The sequence below is a fragment of the Balaenoptera physalus genome (assembly GCF_965194825.1).
Source record: "Balaenoptera physalus genome assembly, chromosome: 11".
In the NCBI taxonomy this organism is placed as follows: Eukaryota; Metazoa; Chordata; class Mammalia; order Artiodactyla; family Balaenopteridae; genus Balaenoptera; species Balaenoptera physalus.
Window position 1 is genome coordinate 55,892,232 of NC_138896.1, and position 20,539 is coordinate 55,912,770.

The following is a 20,539-nucleotide window of genomic DNA, read 5'->3' on the forward strand; positions in this document are numbered from 1 at the left end:
CTTTGTAGTATAGTCTGAAGTTTGGGCAGGTGATAACACCAGCTTTTTGCTTTTTTCTCAAGATTGCTTGGCAATTCAGAGTCTTTTGTGGTTACACATGAATTTTAGGAGATTTTTGTTCTAGTTCTGTGAAAAAAATTCATGGGTATTTTGATAGTGATTGCATTAAATTTATAGATTGCTTTGGGTAGCATGGACATTTTATTAATATTAATTCTTCCAGGCCAAGACCATGGGGCATCTCTCCACTTCTTTGTATCTCTTCAATTTCCTTCATCAGTGTTTTATAGTTTTCAGAATATAGGTCTTTCACCTCCTTAGTTAAGTTCATTCCCAGGTATTTTATTCTTTTTGATGTGATTTTAAATGGGATTTTTTAAACATTCTCTTTCTGATAATTCATTATTAGTGTATAGAAAAGCAAAAGATTTCTGTATACTTCATCTTGTATCCTGAAACTTTGCTAAATTCATTTATTTGTTCTAATAGTTTTCTTGGTGGAGACTTTAGGGTTTTCTATATAATGCGTCATGTCATCTGTAAATAGTGACAGTTTTACTTTTTCCCTTTTAAGTTGGATGCCTTTTATTTATTTTTCCTGTCTGATTGCTGTGGCTAGGACTTCCAATACTATGTTAAGTAAAAGTGGCAAGAGTGGGCATCCTTGTCTTTTTCCTGAATTTAGAGGAAGGAATTTCAGCTTTTCACCATGGAGTATGATATTAGCTGTGGGTTTTTTCATAAATGGCTTTTGTTATACTGAGATAAGTTCTCTCTGTATTCAGTATGATGAGATTTTTTTTTAATCATGAATGGATATTGAATTTTGTCCAATGTTTTTTCTAGAGCTATTGAGATGATCATGTGATTTTTATCCTTCCTTTTGTTAATGTGTTGTATCTCATGGATTTATTTGAGAATATTGAACCATCCTTGCATTCCTGGAATAATTCCAACTTGATCATGGTGTATGATCCTTTTTATATGTTGTTGGATTTGATTTGCTAATATTTTGTTGAGGATTTTTGCATCTATACAAAATTAAAGATATTGGCCTGTAATTTTGTTTTTTGTAGTGTCTTTGGGTTTGGTATCATGGTAATGGTGGCCTTGTAGAATGAATTTGGGAGTGTTCTGTCATCTTCAATTTTTTAAAAGCAGTTTGAGAAGGGTGGGTATTATCTTTTCTTTATATGTTTGGTAGAATTCCCTTGTGAATCCATCCAGTCCTGAACCTTTGTTTGCTTGGAGTTTTTTTTTATTACAAATTCAATTTCACTACTAGTGATTGGTCTATTCAAATTGTCTGTTTCTTCTTGATTCAGTCTTAGCAGGTTGTTTGTTTCTACAAATTTATTTACTTCTTGTAGTTTGTCCAATTTGTTAGCCACTGTTTCTTTATTTCAGATAGTGAGATTCGATAAACCAGGCAGCTGTCAATATTTCAACATTTAAATATTCAACCATAACACTAGAAAAAATATTTCCAATGCATATGTAATAAAAAAGTGAAGGCATGAGAACACAACTTTGGGTGTGATTTACCAAAAGAAAGAACGAGACTTCAGTGTGTCTTTTATTTGGGGTGAAGATTATTCTGGCCTTGACCCTATAGTGAACTGCTGCAGCCAGTAACTCAGAAAGGACAAAAAAAAAGTGCTTCCATTAAACTGGCAGCCTCCTAACAAATTTTGCCCATCAGCACGCACACACATCAGTCATGAAGGCATGTCTTCCATGAGGCTTCTCTTGGCCGCTCTCAAGTCCTTGACACACACCTTGTCACTGACAGCTAGTATGCAAATTGCCTAAAAGCTCCATTAGGCTGATCTAGGCAAGGGAAGCCCATCTGTCAGTTCCGTGACACTTTCCCTTTTGGATCCTCATGTGGGAATATGTTCTTGAGACACCCAGATGGATGAATTTGTGCCAGTGTCTGGAATCACCAACCTTGGAGGAAATTGTCACTTCTACTTTTTTTTATAGACTTTAATATTTGATCTCCTCTTCCCCCTGCTAATAAAGAATAAAATTTAAATGGATGGAAAAGTTTTCTATTCTAAATAAAAAGGACACATTATTATTTTATGCACAGAAGAAGGAACATGATGAGCCCTCTGTTTGGGAAATCATGGTATTACTGGGTGTTTTCCAATACTGTGTGTGTGGTCTGCTCTTCACAGGAGAGAACACACAATTTCAAATTAGCTGGAACTTGTCAGCTGTTGCTGATAGAGGTTGGAAGTTTTGGGGAAAAACAGTGGCATGACATTATTTCAACAGGCCTGCCTATTAAAGGCATTGATTGGAAATGGCCTCATGATTCCTATCCCCTCTTTCTTCTTTTTTAAAAAAGACAACAATTACATGTAAGCAATTGGAAAAGGAAGTCTAACCTCCTTGTTCCAATGGTTTTATGAGCATACTCAAGTCTCTTGCCCATCTCAAGTTGAAATCCCAAGAGAAAAGTTAGAATTGGCAACAGCAGATTCAGAAAAGCACCTATAACTATGATCATTGATATCTGTTCATTATAAACAAACTTCTTTTATCCATCTGGTCTACCAGAATGGTCCACTCATGTTTCTTTCTAAATGAAGGTAGAGTGGCATAAAAGTAATGTTGGCCTCACCAAGCTGGGAAAGAAAACATTAAGGATCAGAAAATAGTTCATAGAAATGTACAGTAAATTATAATCTAGAACCAGGAAGATAAAATGTTTCCTCTTTTTGAAAAATTCACAACTCTATGTTAAACGATATATGCAGGTATATGAAAGGTTTATGATGGGACAGGACTGATGCTTTTGATCATTTTGGCACCTAAATGGTTAATTTCATCAGATTTAGAGTCTGCTTTCCATTTTTCAGGAAATGGTCCAAAAAACGGACTGTTGTTATTGACAGGACTACCAAACTAGTTATTATTTGCTAATAATGTTGTGTTAAAAGTCTGAGCAGAGCATCTTGCCAGAGAGAGAGTAAAACTTTTACGCCCAACAGTGTTTGGATGAGCAAGATAATTATACCCTTGTCCACAGCAGATGCTCTGTTCTTCGCTTTGGCAGTTTCCCTGTTCAGTGTGCAAATAATTTTCTCCACTGAAGTTGGTGGCTATTTGTGACAAATATATTTCTTTTCCAACAAAGAATGGATCTTTTCCATCATCACTCACAAATAGCCACTGAATTGAGTTTTTATTGTTTTAAACACACACGCAAATCTGATATGAAGCAGAAAGAAATTTATGTTCATGTCCCATAGCCATCAAAGGATGTGATACGAAGAAAGTTATTTACCAAACTAGTTGGAAAAATACATTGTAACAATTATTTCAATATCCTTATTAAAATAAAATTTTAAAAATTACGTCTCAATGTTGATAGGCAAATGAATTTTTAATTCAAGTATACACAAGTTCAGTTTATAATGGAATAGACCTTTATTTACATGTATTGATATTTACAAAGATCTTACGAGCTCTCTCTATCTCTGTATTTTTGTAACAGGCAAAATTTAGTTGATACATATATAGTGAGACCTAGAATATGGAGTTCACTTCCCTCACAGTTTTGACAGACATGTGTGACTGTCCTATGTTTGAAAAGATGAGTGTATTCTTGGCCAGTGATGAGTAAATATATTTCCGTAACTTCTCTTGGCTCAGCCCAGCTGCTATAACTCTGTCTATAAGCAGCAGGCTAGCAGGTGTTTGGCAGAGAGTTGCAGAAGGAGAAGAAAGGAGGAGATCTATTTTCCATATCTCCTTTTTTCTGCTCTTCACACAGGCCCCCATCAGTAGAAAGGCAGGCACAGCCTCTCCTAAAGATGCCATGTTTTCACAACCATATAGCACAGCATACATTTATCTCATAAAACTAAGAAAGTAATTGGGGGTTAGGTTTCTGGATTATCCCAGGATCTACCAAGAACAATCACTATTGACAAGATTTTTATGGTAAAATTCAACATCTAGCAAATGACTAAGTACCAACTGAAAGACTGGTCCTCAGTACAATAAGTCTCCTACATATGAACGAGTTCTGTTCAGAGAGCGCATTAAGTCCAATTGGTTCGTAAGTCCAAGAAAGTTAGCTTAGGTACCCAACTAACACAATTAGCTGTTTAAGTTCACACAAATAATACATAAAAAACAAACAAAAAATAAAACATTTTTAATCTTACAGTATAGTACCTTGAAAAGCACAGTAGTATAGTACAACACCTGGCATACAGGGCCTGGCACTGAGTGAACAGGCAAGAAGAGTTACTGACTGGAGGAGGGAGAGGAGGTGGGAGATGGTAGAGCTGAAGGATCATCAGCTATAGGAAATGGAGGGCAAGCTGCAATTTCACTCATGCCTGACGTTGATGGCACAGGTTCTGGTTCCTTGCTGGAACCAGCTGCACATTCGCCTCTTTGAAAGGTCACAAATTGAAGGTTCGTATGTAGGGGACGTACTGTATATAAAGTGTTGAGGGTCAGGGCCCCATGCCCTGTCCTCAACTCTCCAGTGTGCCAAGTCAGGGATAGCTACTAAAGGATGAAATACTGCACAGAATATTTATCACCAGCAGAGGCAGGAGGAAAAAGGCTCTTAGATAGAGCCTTAAGCAGGGAGGAGATAAATCTGCCCGTGATACAGGTTTCTCAGAGGAGGTGGAATTTGAGTCAGGATATGTAGGTTTTCTCCTACCAGGGGGAGCCAGGAGGAGGGCATCCCACATAGAACAAGAGCACTGATCTGGAGGCAGTAGATTCCATTTTGCCAAACTCTCGGACACCACGATTAGGTGAGATGGCACAAAAAAGGATAAGTGGCCTGTTTGAACATTGACATCATTTCTCTCCTCTTCGAAGTTGCAGCTGAAAAATAAGGAACAATCCAGTATAGTCTCGAGAAGATACTAGACTATGATGTACAGTCCTATCCTAATAAAGATCTAATAACTCATGTACTTATAAATATAGTTCTAGTTGTATGTAAGAGTCACATTGAGATATTATTGAAGATGGTATCAGGACACTAGGATTCTAGGTGCGTGCAGGGTTAAATGAGATTAGTGATAACTCCTACTCACATGGCACTGCCAGGTCATTGTTATCTTAGATCTTCAGTGTGAGATTTTCACCTCTGTTTCCAGATGAAGAGAATTGAGTGTGCGTGGACCATTCACAGAACTGAATTGCTGCTTCAAATGGCACATCCCAAGTTATAAATAACTGAGCCAATCGTGTGTAAAGTTGGGAACTTCCTTCCCAGTTGAATGATCAATGAGGAGCCAGGGACGTAGTCCTCCTGGTCTCCTCCTTCCTTTCACTTAACCTTCCCCGTACAGGCTGCACTCTGTCCTCTCATTTCTTTCGTTTTTAAATTAATTTTTATTGGAGTATAGTTGACATGTATCCACTCTTTTTTAGATTCTTTTCTCATATAGGTCATTACAGAGTATTGACTAGAGTTCCCTTTGCTATACAGTAGGTCCTTATTAGTTATCTATTTTATATATTGTACTGTGTATATGTCAATCACAATCTACCAATTTATCCACCCTGCCTTTCCCCCGGTAACCATAAGTTTGCTTTCTACATCTGTGACTCTACTTCTGTTTTGTAATTAAGTTCACTTGTACCATTTTTTTAGATTCCACATGTAAGCGATGTCATATGGTGTTTGTCTTTCTCTGCCTGACTTACTTGTCCTCTCGTTTCTAATCACGTATCTGACATATCTATCCTTTCACACCCTTCCCCTGTGGGAAGGAGCTTATATACCTTCAGCATAAACAACCGACTTGGGGATATTACTTTCTCTTTGTTGAGAATTTTTTCAGGTTTTATGATGAGGTCCATTTCTATCAATGTTGAAGCATTTTTAGTGGTTTCTGGGTTTATCCTCGTGTCTGGTGTTTGTAATAAATACATACAAAAATGAGACTGTAATCACGTAAAGAGGAATTACCTGGTTAAGCAAATTTTACAAAATATTACAGAAAAAAATATATCCTTCTCATGAGATAGCCCAGAAAAGGACCACACAGTTTTTCCATTATGTGTGTATAGCTGAATCTGTTTCTCACCTCACTTTCATTCTTTAGGAATTACCACCAGGGTCTCTTGTTTAAAAAAAAAATGAGTTCGAACCCCAAACAAAGGAATATCATTCTCCCTCAAATAACTTAATTACTCAGAAATGCTTTTTGGTAAAACGCAGTTTCTAGCATCTTCCATCTCCCTGCAATTTATCCATACTCTGGATTACCTCATTCATTCATTCTGACAGGGGACTGTATTTGTATCATTGCCTGACAGATGTGTTACATGTTTCAGTCTTAAAATATTCGACTCTGAGCTCAGGGCTGCATACTTGGGGGATGATGTTAAATCAGCCTCGGCGTCGCACTGCTGCCATCGCGCCAAATAACTCAGGGGAAAATGATAAGGGTATAAAGAGATCAGTAAGGCAAGAGAATCCATGCTTTCAAAAGTAAGGCAAAAAAAAAAAAAAAAAAGTAAGGCAAAATAGGAAAAAGACTATCAGTCAAGCACTGGGGAGCAAATAAAGCAAGAACAGGCCGTGTTTGGGACACCCTTACGCCGCAGTGAGCCATTACCCTGTGAGTAGTAAATTCTCTTACGTTTGCCTAACTCCTGTAATATAGGTCATGCTAAAATACAGCCGTAAGTCTCACCGGCACATCGATCAGCCTGGCATTGCTCTCCCTTCTCTCCTAATAGAATAAAATGAGGACATGCCTGATGAATGCTGTGAAGGACAATCCCAGGTCATTTCTATGGGAGCCATCACAACGGAGCAGTCTCCCTGCTTAAAGAAGATCTGTATGACTCACATCTTTGTAAATGTGAAATATGCAAATACACTTCTGCCCTTTGAGATGATATCACTCAAGGGAGCCCTCATAAGTGCCTGGTTGTGTTGGATTTTTTGGTGGAAAACCAGCAAACTGTAGAAACTGGCATCCTTTATTGAGTCATAGGTACTCAGACGTGCATCAAAAAGCAATCATTTCTTTTTTTTAGCAAAGGCATTGCATTATTCTAAATTTGCAAAAAAAAAAAAAAATGAGAATCACTTGCAGACAGAAGAGAGTAAAATTTATGAACATTTGCAAATAAGAATTTTTTTTATATGCTAATGATCACGGAGACTGTGTGAAGATGGTCCAGCTTTCCTCAGCTGCCGCTAAGGTGCTTGGTCCTTGGGGTGAGGCCCTCGCTTCATCCCGCGACTAGCACTGAGTCTGGCAGCCCCCGCCTAGCACTTGCCTGCACCATGGCCTCCGTCTTGGAGCTCGCCTGCATCTTACTCAGCCCTCATCCTGCACCACGATGAGGTGATGGGCACTGAGGATAAAATCAATGCCCTCATTAAAGCAGCCAGTATAAATGTTGAACCTTTCTGGCCACACTTGTTTGCAAAGGCTTTGGCCAATGTCAACATCAGGAGCCTCATCTGCAATGTGGGGGCTGGTGGACCTGCCCAGCAGGAGGTCCTGCCCCCTCTGCCACTGATGCCCCAGCTGAGAATAAGAAAGTAGAAGCAAAGAAACAAGAATCTGAAGAGTCTGATGGTGGCATGGGCTTTGGTCTTTTTGACTAAACCTCTTTAGTAACACGTTCAATAAAAAGCTGAGCTCTAAAAAAAAAAAAAAGGTCCAGAGCCCTTGAATATCAGTTGAAGGAAGATACTCTTTAGCATTTCATGATTTTCTTTCTTTTTTTTTTAACATTTGGATAAAGTGTGAAAATTAAGTTTTGTTTTAGGAAGATAAAGCTTAAGGTTGTGTGCAGGACAGATTACAGTATCAATACTTGGAGCCTGGGAACAGGAAACACAATTTGGAGACAGGAACATTGATCCATATGTGAAATGAAGTGCTCCCAGACAAGAGCAGAGGCAAGGGAGTGAATGGAAAAAGACAGATGTGAGAGGCACAGCGAAGGAAGCATAAGCAGGACTTGGTTGCCCGGATGAGACACAGCCATGAAGATCAAAAACAGATGTATCCAGATGTTAAGTCACCAAAGCACAGTTGATCTGTGAAAAATGGCTGCTAAGTTAAAGTTGAACATTCAAGACATAATGTGTTATGAAACGTTGCTGCTGTGATTTGGGGCAACACGTGGAGATGCCCAGAAGCACAGCAGGTATCTGGAAAAGGTCACCAGGGGATGCAGGCTGAAAGCAGGCTGTGGGCGGAAAAAAACAACATGTGAGAAAGCATGGGTGCAAATGACCACAGAGGACTCACATCTGAAAGTGGAAATCCCTGACTGGTATGGGGAGGGGTGGAGGGGAGGCTGGGGAGGCTGGTGGAGAAGAGATGGCAGCAGGTTTGCTTAGAAGCTGTTGAAATTTAAGCTTTAGGGTCCCTCCTCTTCTCCGCCCTTTTCAATAGTCCTATATCTAATCTTATATCTTCATTCTGTATTCTTCTTCTTAAAAAGTCCAGTGACCATCCAAATTGGACACATAAACTTTAGCCCCACAAAAGCCACATTCTTCCGTTGCCTAGAAGTGTGTTCACATGGTCATATGGGCTTGGAAAATTTGCAAAAGATATTTTGATAACAGCTGTTTAAGACCCTGTCCTTTTCCATGTCAGCTGCCCCATCCTTACTTTTCCCAAGTGGTGGTGGTATTTTGGAATTCCGCTGAGGGGAGGCTGGTAGAGGTGAACTTAGTCTGGATATATGCATGTTTGTGTTAACACTAGCTGTCCTGTGGTAAGAATGATTTCCAAGAATCTCAAACTGCCCACTGTGTGATCTTCTGGGCATTGTGGCAGTCATACCCAGCCACGAGATCCTAGTGTGTTAGGTGTGTTGCCTCCGGCCCCTAACACTGCAAGTATATGGGAAGGAGGAGAAAAAGATTTATTTGCAAGATCTGAAGCCAAAAGATAAGTCTATGCAAAATTCTTCCCAATTTTTTCTCCCCAAATTTGTCATCCCAACCATTTATAAGCCATTACCATTAATGAGTTGTGAGGCTGAAGAAAAAAAATATTCTAAACTATCAATTAAAAATATGTATAACTCATTCACTTTGCTATACACGTGAAACTAATACAACATTGTAAATCAGCTATGTTCCAATAAAAAATAAAACATAAAATAAAAATAAAATCTGTTCCTAAAAAAAAGCCTCTCTATCAGCCACTAGAGGACAGACAGAATTACTTTTTTATTCTCTCTACAGAAAATATTATGAAATTGCTGTCATATTATGAGAGAAAGAGTATGCAGACAAAAAAGGAGAATTATTTTTGAAGTGTGTCAGGGTGTTAACATTGTTATTTCAACACTTTCAATGCTTATGTTTTTAAAAAAATTTATCAGCTTTTTAAAATTGGTGATTTGTTGCAACACTTTTTCATTCTAAATGAATATTCATTTTTGTAACCAGTTTTATACTTATAAATTTTATTCTTTTTTTAATGAATCCTCCTGCCCCCAGTTTGTAGTTTTAGGTACTACAAAACCTGGATCTCTCCCTGCACTAGGGGTTGATCTTAATTTCATAATGAAGTACATAATCTTAATGTCTAGCCCAACCATGCAGACCATTTTGGAATTAAACACCTGCTGTGATCTGAATGTTTGTGTCCCCTCCCCCCACCAAATTCCTGTGTTAAAATTCTAATGCCCAATGTGACAGTATTAAGATAGGGGAGCCTTAGGGAGATGCTTAGATCACGAGGGTGGAGCCCTGGTGAATGGGATTAGTGCTCTTATAAAGACCCCACAGAACACCCTTTGCCCCTTTGCCCTGTGAGGATACAGGATAATCTGGGAGCTGGGAGAGGGTCCTCACCCAACCATGCTGGCCTCAGATCTTGAACCTCCAGCCTTCAAAACTGTGAGAAATATAAAATTCTGTTGTTTATAAGCCACCCAGCCTATGGTAATTTGCTGTAGCAGCAGGAAGGAACTAGCGGCATCCGTTGCTTTCAGCTTTTGTGTGTTCACCCTTTTTACGTTCTGTCATCTAGCTCTACTCTATAATATCCTCATCCTCTAATTCTTATAATTACAGAATGTCTTAGTGGTTTGTATATTAGTGGAATACATTACTATTCCCTAATACTCTATATCCCAATGCAGTTTAAAAAGAGTTCCACTCTCTGCATAACATAGTATTTGAGAAATATATTTAACCAGAACTTTAATACTGGTTCAAATCATAGATAAGTGGTTCAAATCAAAACTGCAGAATATAAACCAGAATTAAGATCTCGACCTGTAACATTATTCCATGTAGAGGATTTCAGGAATTAGAACTAGTTTATTTAGTATTGTCAGAAGTACACAAATGATCTTGAATGGAGAGAGATTATCTACCACCTATCATTACTCCGTTAAAACAAATGTTATATAATTAAATATTAAATGCTAAATAATAATGGAGTCATTTTACAATGAATATATAAGATATATTCTAGCCCACAGGAAGACCACCCACTGAAATTGAAGTTTATATAATGAACAAATTTGGAATGTCAGTGATCATTTTTCTGAATTTTCCCAATCCCTCTGTGTCTTTTATGAAAAAGAATCTGTAAGATTAGGTAAGGATAAGACAAGAGGATATTGCTTGGTCACTAGAAGTAAAGTATCAGCTACAGACCTAATTTTCATTTTCTTCCATTCATAAACAAGTCTTATCTTTATTTGACCAGCCAGGGTATGATAAGTAGCTCAAAGTAGATGGAACACATTGGGTCACCCCACTTTCAGTCTTCTCATCATGAGGAAGCAAATGCAAAGCATGCATCTTTTTGTCGTTATCTCTGTGCTCACACAAGATGGTAGAGTGTGTCCACAATAGGAACTGGTGGCCAAGATTAGAGGTGTGTCTGTCTGTCATTCTCAAACTGCTAACATATGGCACTAACTGGCCTTGCCAGACACCTTAGTACTGATTGAAATTAATGAATAGTGGAATCTAAGTAAATAAAAGGAAACCTGTCTTTGCACATAGCACAGCCAGCCTTGAGGTGAGTAGACAGTCAACAATGTAGAATATTGTAGTACAGTCGTCCCTTGTTACCTGCCAGGATTGGTTCCAGGGCCTCCCTCAGATACTAGAATCCACAGATGCTCAAATCCCTTGTATGAAATGGAAATAGGGTGGTACAGTCGGCCTCCGTGTCTGAGAGTTTGGCAGCCTTGGACATGGAAAGCAGACTGTACCCCAAACAGTGCTTCTCGGCTAGTGGTGGGTGTATTAGGGTCTCATTCTTCTGTTTGCCTAAACTGGAGGACTTTAGGCATTAAGAAGGAGTTCTGCCACTGTGGTGTAGTCTGCACTTTGGGCATCTTTACTTTCCTCTGTTGAAATCAGAACCCAACACCAGAGGATGCTGCATTCTACTAGTTAAAAAACATTCCTTTGCCAAAAAATGTCTTAAATATGGCCATAACTCATTTGAGTAAAAGTCACCACAGTGGTAGAGAAAATTCCATGTGGTTAAGTACCTTCTCTCATTTTATTTTATCTCTATTATTATGAAAGTAATTTTCTCTGATTTCTGTAAACCACTAGAAAAAGCAATCAAATTAATTGCATTTATTGTCTTTGAGAACTCTGGTTATAAAAGTTGACTATTTCACAGTTCTATTCATTCCCATACTTAAAACAATAACCTGAGTCGTAAAATACATTTTTTAAAATTGTTATGAGAAGTGTAACTTACAATAAAAGAAATAGATGTTCTCATAAGAATTATCATTGGCACTGTTTCTCTTATCCTTTAATAGATGTAAATATTGACCACATTTTGGTGTATATCAATTTTCCTATCTTTTATTTACTTTCTATCCTGCAATTATATGTGCTCAGAACTCTATGCTAACTTTACCTGCCTGAACTGTTTCTCTATTTTTGTGTCTTTAACACTTAAAGAGTAATTGTCACTGGTTATATTTTATCTTTTAAAATATCTTCTCATAATAATATTTACTTTTATATATTATTGTTGCACTTACACGATGAATTCTCATATGTTCCGTTTTACATATGTAGCACAGATTAAATTTGTATTGGTTATCTGAGAATTAGAACTCTTTGGTCTTTCTTTGGTATAATATAAATTTTCTCTAAATAGACCCCTTCTTCAAGTCAAAATTCTGGACAGAAATTTTAAAGCTAGCAACTTCAGGAATTCTACATATCGGAAAGAAATAGTTTATTTGCAAAACTATAAGGAAGTGTAATTCTAGGCTGCTTTCCTGTCCATGTCTTATAAACTTGAACAAGTTGCTTACCCATTATCTGCCGTAGTGTTGGGTTCTGTATGATGTTGGTTATAAGCAGAAGAGGTGCTGTGATACATATGTGTTTTATGTTACATACATAACTTAATATGTAAAGCTGGCTTATTAAAACGTTTAACTCCACACACTGTTCATTAGACCCATTTACTGAATTACAGAATCCTTATAAAATTACAGATATTATGATTTCAAGGAGGCAGCTTTTATCACTACTGCAATAATTAGTAATATATACTTTTTGCTTTGGTGATGGATGTTGTCATAGTTTAGCTTCTTACATTTGGTTGTCTCTGTTTTGATTCTGCTTAAGATGTGATCAGATTCATGGAGTTAACGGTTTGCCCTTAAAGAGTTTAAGTGGGTCTCCAGTGCTTGTACATCAAGGAGTGATGACATAAAAATATTTTCTTTTCAAGGAGTTCTCTGTTGGCTAATGAGAGGCAGGTTTTCTTTGAGTCCATCATTCTTCAAGGGATTCTTATGTTTCCTGTACTGTTACATCATTAGATCATGGAGATTCACTAAATCCGTCTGCACATTCTGCCCTCGCACCCTCTCAGGGTGCCCTCTAGTCCTAGAAGCTGAGACAAAACCACCAAGAAATTGTTATTCTGTCTTCCCAGGATATTCTAGCTCCTTCTTCATATGCATATAAACCCTTTCCTTTGTGTATGTCTTCTAGGATGTTGGGCATTTCATCTGTGGTCACATCTGTTTGCGATGCAGTGGGGCCCTGGCGTTGGCTGGTACCATTTGTGAAAGCTGATGGCTAAGTTTTCAGAAATTTTGTCAGCCAGTTGTTGAACTGTTAGCAGGTTAAAATCAGCCAAATAAGATTGCGTATATGACAAAAATCAGCAAACCTATACATCAGGGCTTTTTTGGTTTTGTTTTTTGTTTTTGTTTTTTTCCTTAGAGACCTGGAATACCAGCATAGTACTAATTCTGAGTTAGTTTTTCTGTTTTGATCCTCACTCTGGCCAATTTGCCTTCTACGGAATAGAGCAAGAACTGTGGCTTCTTTTGGAGAAGCAAACAATGCTCTCTCTTCAAAAACTCTTTTAGTGATTATCCTTTAGAAAAAGGCTCATATCTCTGTTTGCCAAGTAACACATAGGATTCTCCAAACCAAAGCAAAACAAAACAAAATAAAATCATTCTCTGGAATATTGGAGATGTGTAGTAAGTACTTCGGAACGTAAATATGTATGACTATCCCATTTGTATACAATAAACTATTTGCTAGAGTTACCCTAGGACACATATCATACTTGTTAGAAATGAAGGAGATAATTAAACAGAAATAAGCAGTTTAAGCAATTGTTTACCCACAAAGTCTTCTTGTAGGGCAACAATTTTAAAAAAACCTAATTATTTTTAGAGTTGGAAGCTATGAAATTGGTACAGTTTATTTTGTGTATATAAAATTCCTTCTAAGAGGGTAGACATTTAGTAGTTAGTGTGTTATTTAACCCATAAGCGTTTTTCCACAGGAGATAAGCTAGATCTTATTTTAATGAGCACTTTCACAATTTGTAGATATTTTCTCAAAATTTGTATATTCTAAAAATGACTTCCCTTGTGAAAGTTTATGTTTATCTTAAAAATTCTTTTGAGGGTCTTGTCATCAGTTTATCTGAAGGCAATTAGTATCAGTAGCTGAAATAGTACGAACTGAACCTAATTTCTCATTGAAGAATGACATTTCTTGGTTTCTAATGGAGAGAATTTCAGTTTGGCAAGCATCAATGGATTGTTTACTTTGCACTGGAAGATTTTAAACCAGGCAAACCCAAGTTCACTAAACCATTCAAGAGACCAACCAATACACGTCTTACTCAACAGATCATGCTTGTTTATAATAACGAGTATTGTAAAAATGCTTTAAGATTGATGTAATAATAGTAGCTAGCCCCTGTAGAAGGCTTACTGTGTTCCAGGTTTTATTCTCAGTACTTTCCACATAATTACTCATTTGAAATGTTTACAATCTTCTAAGGTAGTTATTATCCCGTTTTCAGATGAGGAGACTGAGGCAAAAGCAGTTAGGTAATTTGCCCAAGATCATACAGACAATGAGTGGTACAGCAGGATTGAAACCTGGGTGGTGTGGCTTCAGGATCTAGGGTCTTAGTGGTTGTACAGTGACAATAACACTTCCTTCTTCATCTTGAGTCTTTGGAGAGTCTCCCAATTAAGGGCAAATACCCTTTTTTTTGCCAGTCTCTGAAGCCTTAATCACTTATTTTAAAAGAACAAGAGTAATTTGGAGAAGGAAAAGCAGGACTGTCTTATTATTGGGGATAGTTCATTCTGTTGATTATGGAGAATATCCCTGTGCAAAAAAAATCTCCAATAATCATACAAAAAAGAACATGCATCAAAAATTGGATTTGGTTTCGGAAACTCTCTAAAGCACAAGTTGTAAATATCTCATATGTTTCTGATTTTAAAATTATCATAAATTTGATGACAATATAAATGTGTAATATTCATTTTATTATCAGATCATTTTTTTTCTTGAACTTGAGCATTAATTTATTCTCATAGTTACCATCTCGGCCCAAAATACCATAAATGTTGAAAATATATTCATAGAAAATTATCCACAAGTGTTCCTTCCAGTTTTTATAATGAAGCAATTACTTTGTAGGTATTAATTGCTGTCACAACTAATTGATCTGTGCTCTTTGTCTTCTTGAGGAAATTATTGTGTTTTATAGTCTAAATTTCTTAGATTTAGGACTTTCGAAGTGTTGGTTCTGTTCACATTTAACTTTGCTGCAAAAATAAAATATGAATGAAATGGCTAATAAAATAACACAATTATTTTATGTCATGGAATATGGGTTATTGTTTATGAATTTGCTGAATTGCCCCAGTAGTTCACTATACGAAAGCATTCTTGTTTTTCACCTTGGTCTAGTTTAGAGAGAAATAAGGTTGGTAGAATAGCAGACAGCATGGGGTCGGGGTGTTCTTTTTGGGGGACGTGCAGGTGAAGTAGATGATGTCGTACTGAAAATGCTAAACTTCCTTCTCAGACATGAAGCTCGTCTGCCAAAAACAGAGACAATTATTCTGTACCAGCAGTTTACCTCAGTTGCTTTCGTTTCTTGGTATTCAGCAATTTTGCACTACACATGAAATTTTGGTTATTAGTTAAAAACAGATAAAATACATCTTGTCCTTCCCACAGATTATATTTGACTTCCTGGGAATCTCTTTTAATGATGACTACTTTGGGTCAGGGGAGGTATCAGTTGAGAGAGAGATTTTAGACACCAAAATCTAGACCCACTCAGGAGGGAGAAAAAACTGAAATGTGGTCTCTACTGAAAGGAGATCAGTTGCACTTAAAAATGTATGAGGAACAGCATAGACATTGCGACAATTATTCTGCTCAGTGCGTTGAGGTGCTATATATGCGTAGGGTATTGTGGGAGGCAGGGCCTTGGAATTGCCAGAATGATCTCCGTCAGCACATGCAGTAGGACTTCCTGCCAAGATCGCCATGTTCTGTGCCCGCCTGTTCGACATAGCACTTAGTAGCCAGTGGTCTTGAACATTGGAAATGTGGCTAGTGTGACTGAGGGATTGAATTCTTTCTTTCACTTTCTTTGAATTAATTATCTTTACATTTAAATAGCTACATGTGACTAGTAGCTACTGTCTTGGACTGCACATATCTAAGGTTAAATCTGGGATTAACTGGAATGAAGACCGCCCAGCTTCAGGTCCTGGACTTGCTGCAGAGTAGCTAAACAGCCTTGGAAAACCCTGTAACCTGCCCAAGCCTCAGTATTCCCAGCTCCAAGATGGGCATAATAATAGGATCTACCTCTAAAAGTTCTGATATCATGAAATAAAGCAGTGAGTATAAAGCTCTTTGAACTGTGCCTGGCATAAAATATATGCTCAACAAACATTAGCCTGTGCTATTCTTGTTCATTATTTTGTGACCTTTTATAGATTTTAAGAATGTAGAAACTGAACAAGAGATAAAAGTCAAATAGGTCTAAAGTAATAAACAAAAAAGTCCATGACATGGGATAGAATTTTAGGTTATACTGGAGGAATATGTGAGATAGAGATATAGAGAAATTAATTATAGGGTGACTGTATATTCCAATTTACTTTGGACGGTTTCAATTTATACCTTGTGTCCTGGTTTAATTATTAATATCTACTCTTTTGTTCTCAAAAGTATCCCAAAGGTGTTGTAAGGTACATTTTTAGAGTCACCCTAGAGTAAGACATAGGTATGCAGCCCAGTTATTCCAAGTGGAAGGAAAAAGATGCATGCACATGTGACTATGAAGGTGTGGGCTGGAGGGACATTATAAAGGTGGGATGGGAGCTTGGACAAGGAAAGTAGATGTTATTTTATGTGGTATTTATGCTGTTATTACATTGCTCCCAAGTCATCATAGATCTACTTCCAGAAAAACTAAATTCTGATTTAATTGGACAAAATGATTTGCTGTGTCAAAAAAGCCTTATGTTATTTGATGTTCCGATTAGCCTTCTGTTATCGATAGCAATTTTTGTTACACAAAAACAAGTTTGAAACAAACTGCTTTCTTTTTATCACTGATTAGCTGCCTCATTCTATCTGTTTTCATGACTGAAAACTTTGAAAGTGTTTACTCAGTTGCAATAAAATACCAGGTTGACATAACTTATGGTGGGTGTTCTTTAAGCTATGTCTATTGGTCTCTATTCTATTTAGGGCAGCATATATTAGAAAGCTAGAGAGTTAATTGTTGGTAATATTGCTAACTGTGATTTTAGGGAAACAGTGTATTAAACTGTGAAACATAGAACATTGTAAAAAAATGAGGAAAAACTTCAAAATTATAGACTATGGGGGGAGAACTAAACTAAAAATTTAAGTAAACATATAAGGTAAAAGAATGTGACTCAACTGTAATTGTTTGACTCTCCGCAAGTCCCTCCCTTACTCTTCATCTCTGATGGCATTCTGAATCAAGGTGCTGACCATTGGCTCTCCTGGAGGTCTCCATCAATAGCTGATGGGGACCTGTTTTGGATTTTCACTCTTCTCCCAGTGATTCTAGCCCATCATGAAAGCAGACATTTGAGTTTATCTCTGAAGTATTCCCCAGACAGAACGGAGGTACCATACAGGGATTAGTTGCTTTCAGGATTTCTGGGGAATTCTAACAATTACTTTTATACTGTAGTGGACTTTGTCATCTCCACCTGGGGAACCAGTCATGGCTCAATTTTTGCAGGAGGAACCAATCATTATCAATATAGGAATCATGAGCTGTTTAGGTTATTTGCAAAGTGTAGACTTGACTTTTTTTTTTCCTTATTTTTAAATCTCCTTTTTTAAAACTTGTTCAATATGCTTTCTTTCTTTTTTTTTAAATTTATTTATTTATTTTATTTATTTTTGGCTGTGTTGGGTCTTCATTTCTGTGCGAGGGCTTTCTCTAGTTGCGGCGAGCGGGGGCCACTCTTCATCGCAGTGAGCGGGCCTCTCACTGTCGTGGCCTCTCTTGTTGCGGAGCACAGGCTCCAGACGCACAGGCTCAGTAGTTGTGGCTCACGGGCCCAGTTGCTCCGTGGCATGTGGGATCTTCCCAGACCAGGGCTCGAACCCGTGTCCCCTGCATTGGCAGGCAGATTCTCAACCACTGCGCCACCAGGGAAGCCCTAGACTTGACTTTTTAAACTAAGTAAGCACCTCAAATTTCAAAGTCTGTCTGAATTTTGTTTATTTTTCCTTAAAAAGATCAAGAGTTGGCCACATTAAAAGAAGGGTTGGGGCAGAGACCAGATGTCATTGACATTTGGAGAATTGAGCAATCTTTATAAAAAGTCATTCCATCATTTATAGTAGTCACTCTTCTCAAGCTTGTAAATTGATTAATGAAACTGGGTTATAGCTGCTTGAAATGAACAATAGCCACTTTACTTGTGTTTCTAAGTACTGTGAATTTTAAAATGTCATTTAATATTGAAACCTCTGAATGGAGTTCAGTGACTTCAGATTAAGCCTATTTGTAAATAGCACAGAGCAATGTATGATGATGCAACTGCTGGGGTTTTCAAATACTAATATTTAGTGCAAAAGTGAATCTCATCCTAACAGAATTTTAATCAGACCGCAGTAGTGATGTATAAATACCTTGAAATTAATCATCCATTCCATCCACAATGATTGTTTCATCAGTGCTTAGTGCTTTTTGGTTCTTGATAAAAACGGCAAACCCCAGTTCTAATGACATAGTTTCATCTCAAGAATAGTGGCTGCCATACCTATAAAAAGAAGATTGACTCTTGTAGCTCCCCCTCAAAGGTAAATTACTCCAACTGGGACTGAGAAATCCGTGTTCATTTTAAGGATCTGCCTCATGATGATGATGCAAATGTTAAGAACAAAAAATAATTTATTTCGTATTGACTCTGTGCCAGGCACTGTGTTAAATATTTTATGTGCAATTTACAAGGTAAGGCCTCACAACTGACCTCTGAGGTAAGATCATCATAATCCGTCTTTTACTCATGACTAGAGGCTTAAGTGCCTAGTTAGTGGTGGTGTGGATTCTCAGCGGGCAATCTGGAGCTCTTAAGCATCCTGTTACCATTGTTGACAGCAGCTATTACATAGGCCAGTGACCAGAATGTGCAAATGAATGCCTTTTGTGGGGAATTTTGTCCTTTAGTACTCATTTCCATATCTGAGCTCTGGATAGGCAAAGTGAAGGGGGGCAGGTTTTCGCCAAACTCTGTTATAAAACGTGTAACTGAAACGATTGTTTTCTACAGTCATAGTCTCCAGAATGGAGAGGCAATTGCCTAGCATAAAATTACAAAGCCATCCTGTATGTGGCTCATGAAACTCTGGCTACAGTCGCATGGCTTGCCTTAGATATTAATTTAGCTGCATTTCTTATTGCTTGCATGGACAATATTCTTCTTCACCCTCATTTGAGGCTATTACAGACACCACAGTGATTGCCATGATTCCTGTCACATCCACTCTTTCAGAGAACAGGTCTGCAGAAACAAGGTTACGTGGAAATTACCCTGCCTGGGAGAGGAATCCCACAGCCTTTCACAGCAGCATCCACCGAGCAAAGGATTGCATGCGTACGTGCAGGCTAAATAATGTATGATGCGAGACAGGAATGTGGTCTGTATTCATTTTTGGAGAGTAAAAGAGTTGGCATGTCAGTCTCACGGGAGACTTTATCCAGGGCTTTACCCTTGAGTGGATAAAAGAGTACAAATTATCTTGCACTGGAGATGAATAAAAACAAATTGGGGAGACCATCAGCAGAGCAGACTGCTGCATGATGGAGTCCAAGGCTACCCAAAACCACCAGACCAACTTCTTCAGGATCCTGCCAGCAGCCAGACGCTGGGAAGAGAATTGACTGCAGTTTGACATCAAGGCCCTGTGATTCCCAGACAAGAGGAATTGCATGCAGAAAATATTTAAAATGCTCTTTGTAAAAGAGTTATGTTTTCAATCAGAGGGAGAAGCATGTTTCAGACCTAGTCTGCTGCAAAGGAAATGTGGCAGAGGGTTAGTTACAAAGGGTGAAGGTACTGGGGGCAAGAAGTTGAACTTCGGTGAGGTGAGGGGTGTTTCAATGAATAGTTTTGGGCCGTTGAGTTATTGTCATTATTCCACAACGGGGACTGTATTGGCCTTTCAAGGAGAGGGGTTGGATCTCTATAAAGCAGTGGCTCCCAACCAGGGACGATGTCATAACCCCAGGGCACATTTGACAATATCTGGGACATTTTGGGTTGTCACAGCTTGGGGGGAGCGTAGCACAATGGGCATCTAGTGGTAGAAGACAGGGGTACTGTTAAATATCCTACACAAGACAGCCCTCCCCAACAAAGAACTATCCTGTCCAAAATGTCAGTAAGGCCAAGGAGGGGGGACCCTGGTTTAAAAGGACCTGGTTAATGTCTGTGCATTACAACACGGCCTTCAGACAGGTGTTCATCCAATGTAGCCTGACATTGTATAAAAGATGATTTTTAATGATTTATTTTATTGATGTGTGAACATTTATTTGATGTACCAAATGCTTTCTGTTTAAAAAAATAAACAGGAAAACAAGCAAACAAACAAAAACACAACTCACATCCTTCTCCAGTTTATCTCCAAAGTACCTAAGGGTTAAAAACACAAACGGGCCGCCCTCCAAACCACACATTTTCCAAGAATGTAGGAGGAGCTGGTTGA

The 20,539-nt window shown here is 38.0% G+C and overlaps 1 protein-coding gene and 2 pseudogenes across 13 annotated transcripts in view; all 3 read left to right on the forward strand.

Moving 5' to 3' along the window:
* RBMS3 (RNA binding motif single stranded interacting protein 3) overlaps positions 1-20,539 on the forward strand; it is a gene marked incomplete at its 3' end in the record, with an annotated part of 716,065 nt that overhangs the window by 134,926 nt on the left and 560,600 nt on the right. The window lies entirely within an intron of this gene.
* Positions 1-20,539, forward strand: part of LOC309638772 (DNA primase large subunit pseudogene) — a 251,633-nt pseudogene that overhangs the window by 134,890 nt on the left and 96,204 nt on the right. The window lies entirely within an intron of this gene.
* Positions 7,295-9,068, forward strand: LOC309638783 (large ribosomal subunit protein P1 pseudogene; annotated as a pseudogene). Its single transcript has one exon. The product of its transcript is annotated as a large ribosomal subunit protein P1 pseudogene (transcript).